The sequence below is a fragment of the Petaurus breviceps genome, unplaced genomic scaffold (genome assembly GCF_028583685.1).
Source record: "Petaurus breviceps papuanus isolate PSGF00001 unplaced genomic scaffold, PetGlider_PUasm1.0 90416, whole genome shotgun sequence".
NCBI classification, from domain to species: domain Eukaryota; kingdom Metazoa; phylum Chordata; class Mammalia; order Diprotodontia; family Petauridae; genus Petaurus; species Petaurus breviceps.
Genome location: NW_027187244.1, coordinates 2,719,076 through 2,726,119, shown reverse-complemented (window position 1 = coordinate 2,726,119; position 7,044 = coordinate 2,719,076). Strand labels below are relative to the sequence as shown.

Genomic DNA, 7,044 nt, shown 5'->3' with positions numbered 1-7,044 from the left:
TGGGAATGCAAATTTGGAAGATCTTCCCTGCCCCTAGGCTAAAGTGCACCTGAAGCCTGGGGTGGGAGGCTTGTTTTTCAGTAGATACTTTTTGATTGGCCAGTGGGTCAATAAGGTTGTTACATTCTCTGAGCCAGGAGAAGGCTATATAAGCCCTGATGTGAGGCTTTGTTTTGGGGGCTCACTTTGAGAAGTGTTCTGTGATTTGATCTGGATTCTGGGAACCCGTTGTCCAGGGCCCCCCCGGCTTTGAAAAACCCAGATGTTGATTGGGTATGGATGTAATGGTTGGACAGTTTGGAAAGCTGTCTACTTGATCTGTTTCTGTCTTGATAATTCTGCCTGTATACTTCGAAGTTCAGGGTGCTGACCTTTTTCCCCTGAACGAGGTAAACGATATATGTCTGACTAATTAAAGTAAGCTTGTTAACCCATTTTGAGTTGCTTTCCTTTAACAAAGCAGATCCAAGAACCTGTGTTGGCAGCAAACCCTGAGGACGCGCTTGGGGTGCTTGCTGCTACACAGGCCCAGCACTTTTTCCACTGTACTACCTAGCTGCCACATAGACATGGGGGCATGTATAAAAATAGTGTGACATTAGGTAGAATAAGTCTGATTCAAGATAGGATGTATTAAGAAAAAGAAAAAAATCAGGCAAAATGAGAGGAGAAATTTTGAGGAGAGATTCCTTTCTTAGGAACTGGGAAGTTTTTGTAGGATAAAGGATATCTGAATTCGTCTTTCAAGGATGGCAAAAACTTTGGCAGATGTAAATCTCTATTTCAATTCTAATCATACATTTGGATAACTACTTAACTTATCTCTGTATACTTCCTCCAAGGGAAATGTTCTAAATAAAGGGGTATTGATCAATGGGTTAGTATTAGAAAATTAGGGATATAGGGCTGGGACAGTTATGTAATTGATGGTGGATTTAAAGGAAGAATGGCTATTTGTGGTGGTCCAGTATTGATCACCTGGGTCAGGGAAGGTAGGTTGGATTGCTATACCCTCTTGCAACATGGAGTGCTTTTGTGTTCTTGTCGGGGACACCTCTAGAGCAGTGCTGTAAATCTGGAACACTACTCACATTCCTGGGTAATATGTAGTTTACCAGGTAAATTGAGCCAATTTTCCACTGTTCCCAAGTACCTTCCCCTTTTGAAGGAGGTAGAACCTCCTTAAACCTAAGGTAGAACCACAATTATGTAGGGCTAGAAAGATCTTTGGCTTTCTAGAGTTGACAGAGTGTTGATTTTCTATTTATGGGCATGATAGGGTAAGAGCTATTCCTTTTTTTCTGAGAGAAATATGGGATGTATTGTTACAACTGTCTAGAACAGAGAAGGGGAAAGTAAAATTCATACTGGCAAAACCATCTGGGCAAAGAGTCAATAGTACAACATGGAAAAAGGATGATAGGAGCAGGTGAAATTCTGTGAAGAAAACAAAATCTTTATAGGACTCTGGGAGAGAGAAAAAGAAAATAAAACAAAAAATTTCTGTATGACTCAATGGAGCTTGAAATGAAATGTAATAGAGAATCCTGGCTACTACTGTCCTAAGACCAGATATGTTACATTTTGTCTCTCCCCATGGGTACTCTGTTCCACTTAAGGTTTGGGGCTTAAGGGGTTCAGGTGAGTCTAGCCCTTCTTCCAATGACTCTAGCCCCCACAGTTGTGTTCCCCCAAGTTTAGGGGAATTCCCTGCATCCCAGTTATATGTAACTACTAACAGTCATATTATCTTTGGCAAAGGAATATTTATTTAAAAGATGTAACAATAAATATACAAACTTGATCCTCCCTTTTATGGGGCTCATTCCCTCACACTACCATTGAATGACCACATATTCTGGCAAAGGGAAGGCAATTTGTTTGGTTAGCTACAACAAGCTACCTAACTGTATTCCAAAATGAATCCTGAATTCCCAGTAGTTGTGACTTAACCTCCTGGATCCAATGGGGATTACTGCTCACAGCTGAAAGTGAGGATAAAGGAAACCAAACAAAAACAGAAAAACCCTAAGCCAAGGAGTCCAACAGGAAAAAAGGGGGGGGGATGGTACTCCTTCTTCCCAATTCATTTGTAGCACCTGTGCTATGGATCAACTATGTGTCATCTTCACCTTCACAACAGGAAAGAGAGTACATACAAGAGATAGTGAGACTGTCCCGAAAATAGCTTTAAAGATGCAGCCTAATCTAGCTACCCAGTCAATTAAAGGTGACTACTCTCACTCATATGGTAGGAGATTGCAGGATGTCTCCTCTCAGAAGACAGGCACATCTTCCTGTTAGATCAAAGCATACTTGAAATAAGTCCTAATTACATTGGAAAATTCACCCAATTGGTGGACAGTCATCTGTTATCATTAACAGTTAATTGGTGGACAGTTATCATTAACAACAACTTTTGAAAATTCTCAAACTCTGGACCTTCTGAATTAAATCATTCAGATTTAAAATTTTATTTTATTTCCTTGAATTAACAGTTGTGGGAGGCTGCAGCTGTGTGGATACCCTGAAATTTGAATCAACCACAGCTCCTACTAGATTAATATGGGCCCAGAGTCCTGAGCAAGGGAACTATCACCCCAAAGTGACTCTGAGTCCTACTGTAGATATTTTAGTTGGTTGAGTGCTAGACAAGGTTGAATGCAAACTGACCTTGGTGCTCTACACAGTATTTCTTGTGCTCTACACAGTTGCTTCACCATGTTGGATGGGACCTAGAAAATAAAAATACTTTATGGGAGTCATCTTCTGACTTACCTACTGGGTAGATACAATTCTTTTGTTGTCCTAGTATATATAGCTTAAGAGTCTTACCCAGAAATCTACCAACTCCTTGGATCATGCATTGAGTTGATAGATATCACTGGGATATTCAGACCATATGTTGCAAGGCTGGGCCTACACTGGCACTGGTTCGCAATGACGAGCTCTATCTATTTTTATTTCATGTGCTTCATGCGCTTCAGACCAGAAACCCCAAGATTCCTAATGACTAACCTATGAAGTGTTGTGAAGAGAATAAGAGCGAGACCAAGACTTGGGTTTAAGATAAATTTAGATGTGGATTTATTGATTAAGCACTCGACTGCCTGGAGTATACACTCAAATCAAGCAGCCCCTAATTAAGATACAGGCAATGCTTATAAAGGCAAAAGCCACAATTGGGGAAAGGAGCTAGCATAAGCAATGTCATACAGAAGTCAAGAACAGCCATTGTTTTGTATCTATAGCTCAGGGCTAATTTGGGAAACATGGTACAAGTGCACAAGGCCAGGACCCTCCATGTGATGGGGTCCCACCCAGAATAGGATGGAGGGTACAGGATGGAGGGCACAGGGGGAATAGAATTTCCAAGAACAGGCTGGGGTCATGGAACAGGTCAGGGTCATGTTCTGGGTGAAGGGTAAGGGGAACCCTCTTTGGTCAAAGTCCTGGGTGGAAGACCTTGCTGGGTCAGCATCCCAGAACAGGGTGGTCTCTTGCATTGGATAGACTTGCCCCATGATGTCTACGCACATTTGCACCATAATCCTTATGCAAAATGCTGCTTCAAGGCTTACTAATTTAGGGAAGTACTAACTTAATGGAAAGATAAGGGAGCAGGGAACTATGCCTTGGGTGATATGCCTTTAAGCTGTTTCAAGAAGTTACAGGGTTTAGGACAAAGACTAAGACAAATATAAAGGGGTTTAATGGTGGCTTAATGGTGGGCTCCAAATCAGGTGGCATGTGATCTGGGTTACCTTGCAACAGAAGCAGGAAAAAATGGCCAAAATGAAATTTACTATATTGGTTATGTCAGGAACAAGATGTGGAAGAAGAGAAACATAAGCATATAGATACCAGCAAGGTTGAAGAATTCAACCATTTACAAGTCATTTCTCATTGAGGTGTTTCTAATGGCTTTTCAAGAATTCTCAGGGATCAATGTAATGATGTTCTATGCAGAGATCATTTTTGAAGAAGTCAACTTCAAGGAAAGTAACCTTATTTGAGTAATAGGGGGCATCCTATAGGTGGTCTTTAGTGCTGTAGCAATTCTTGTCATGGACAGAGCTGACTGGAAGTTATTTCTGTTGTTGTCAGGCATTATTATGGCTCTGAATTGTGTAATGCTTGACATCAAATTTAAAATTGATCCTCAGATTCCTAACAGCTCTTTACTACCTGGTCTTCTCACATATTTGAATTCAGAGTCTATAGGAGAAAATGCTGAACTGCTGTGGTTTAATGGCATTTTAGAATGATATTCATTATCATAGGTTTTTCCTTAACCTGGCATCCCATTGCCTGGCTAGAGATATCAGAAATATTCCAAGCCTGAGTCAAAAGTCTGGCCAGTGGAGTCTGTGTTCTTACCAGATAGATCATGGTCTTTCTTGTTTAAGAAATCAGCAGCCTCATGTTCTAACTCTATAAGGAACTTTCTATTGTTTCTTTACTTTCTGTTTGCTCCATGTAATTTTCAAATTATACTGTGCTCCTGAAACAAAGGGAAAGTCTTTGGAGCAAACTGAAGCACATTTTCAAGGAAAATTTTCAAGGTTTTGTCTTGAGAGCACCCTTGCCAGACAAGGGGGCATTGCCTGAACAAAATGAAAAGAAAATGATGATTTGAAAATGAGACTTTTCTGTATTTCCCAACAAGCATAATCTCTACGTGGAATTTGAGGCTTTAGCTGGAACTGAGAGAACCAATATACAATATGTGCTTCTAAATATAGTTCAAGTATATATATATATATATATATATATATATATATATATTTTTTTTTTTCTTTTCTGCAGACCATCTCCAGAGAGGACTCTGAGAGCTTTCATTATTGAATAGGTCTCACTCCAGATGTATTGGGTAGGTTGTAATGTGGTGTATGGAGTTCCAGTTGGAGCTTATTTACAGTTAATTCTTGGTTAATTTGCTATAAGAAAACTACAGGAACTTTGAAGTCTCAGCATTGATTTCTTTCACCTATGAATTTTCTTTATGTAATGAAAAGGATAAGACTAAAGTATTACATCCATTTCCTGCTCTTTAGACTAGCAGATAATTTTAGGAATTGATTTCCATTCAGATGATTTTTTTTAATCTTTAGAAATAGTTTAATCAAGAAGAAAAGTATACTTTTCCAGAAATTAATATTTTATTGTGAAACATTCAATTCTATTCCTATTTTTTCCATTATAGTTGAGCTTATTTCAGTAATCCAACTTGTATTCTTGACATTTGTGGCCCATTAGATCTGAAGTTTCACCAGTATTACAAGCAATTAATATTGTTACTTTTGTTCATGAACCATTAGATAAAATAATATCTGAAAAATTACAATAAGTGACCTAGAGAACAATGGAAATATGTATGATAGTGGTAAACAAGTGGTATCATATTACCAATGATGAAATGAGAGAAGCAATCTAAAAATAACCAAGGACATGTCTAGGAAGAAATGTGGGATTTGGAATCAGAGGCTATAGATTCCAATTATGACTGCTATTTACTATCTGTATAAACATAGATAAGTCACATAACCTATTAAGACCTCAGTTCTTTCATCTGTAAAACAACAGGATTAGAATAAATAGCCTTTGAGGTGCCTTCCCACCTGGGACCTATGGGCTTATGATCTATTTTGACTAGTAGGTGATGCTATCTGGCAAGGTGAGAATCTAGTTCTCACATGTAGAATTTGGGATGGGCCACTGATCTCAAACCACTCCTTTCATCTCCCACTAAGTGATCAAGAGACTGTGACCTTCTTCTGGTCAGTGTCGTTATTCAGCCCCTCCCTCTAGTGACTAGAATCTTCATTACATGTTTGTTACACTAGACCATCAGAATCTTGAATGCTCATGATTCTACAGCTTTGAGTCCCAGGTCTTGTGTTTTGGTTCTATTAATAAGTATCATATAAGATTCACTAATAAAAACACCAAAATCATAACATGTTCATTATTACAGCTCAGAGTCCCTCAAACTAGCATGAAACCTTAGATATTTAAGGCTGAGGTTAAAATTTCTGTTCTATCAAACTATACATATTCCAATATATCCATTGATTTTGCCCATCATAACCCCTCTGTTAATTAACACCTATGTGTCACAAAGCATTTATTATCATACATAGTTTTATATGAGACAAATCAGATTAACCCTTCTTCTAGTTCCCTCCTACCCTCTACCCTAGTGTTACTCTCCATTAAAATCACCCTCTTCTTCTTCAAACCCAAACTAAACTTTGTGCTGTCACTTCAGATCAAAATTCAGCTCCCAAGAGTCTTACTATCTTTCACTTCTAGGCAAGAGGAATTTACTTTGTTATCCTAGGCCACAGTTCCCAGAGGTACATGAAGAAATCCCCTGAAATCTTACCTTTCTTCATGAAAAGTAGTTCATTTTACTCAAAGCCTATTTACACTAATTCTGTGATATAGGTAAATATCATGCAGAATGGCTAGGTATGGATGGCTTGTTGTTTGAGCTGGTCAGGGGAGTGCCCACATGAGATCCCCAACCTTTTGAGGTGTTGAGAAAGGGTTTCTCTTTTTAAAATAGAGTAGGCATTTTGTTTGTTTTTTATTTATAATTTAATTTTAACATAGGATATATTTTTCTTACTTGAATGATTCAGAATTTCTAGAACAATTTAGTGTGAACACTTCAAAACATTTACCTCTGGGCTGGTAGTGAGCATAAAAAGTTTCTAGTCCCTAAAGGAAAAATAAAGTATTAGAGGAAAAAATAGTTATGATTTCTCTGAGCACAGGTGATTAGGCTCAAAACTAATTCATAACTTTAGCTACTGTGTTAACCATGTGTGGATTGCAAAATTAGGGATATAGAGAAGGAGTTATTTTTAAATAATGCATTCTGTGTTCCCTCCCTGGAATAACACATGGAATGTTAGCAAATAGGATTAATGAAGGGTTTGGAACCTGGGGGAGGAGAATGATAGTGTGGGAGAATGGGGAGGATTGTGACGACTCTTCTTACTGAGTTTCTGCTAATTTCACAGGGATTTTAAAACA

The 7,044-nt window shown here is 38.4% G+C and overlaps 1 pseudogene; it reads left to right on the top strand.

Moving 5' to 3' along the window:
- Positions 1-946: 946 nt before the first annotated feature.
- Positions 947-4,611, top strand: LOC138177459 (solute carrier family 2, facilitated glucose transporter member 8 pseudogene; annotated as a pseudogene).
- The last annotated feature ends 2,433 nt before the right edge of the window (positions 4,612-7,044 follow it).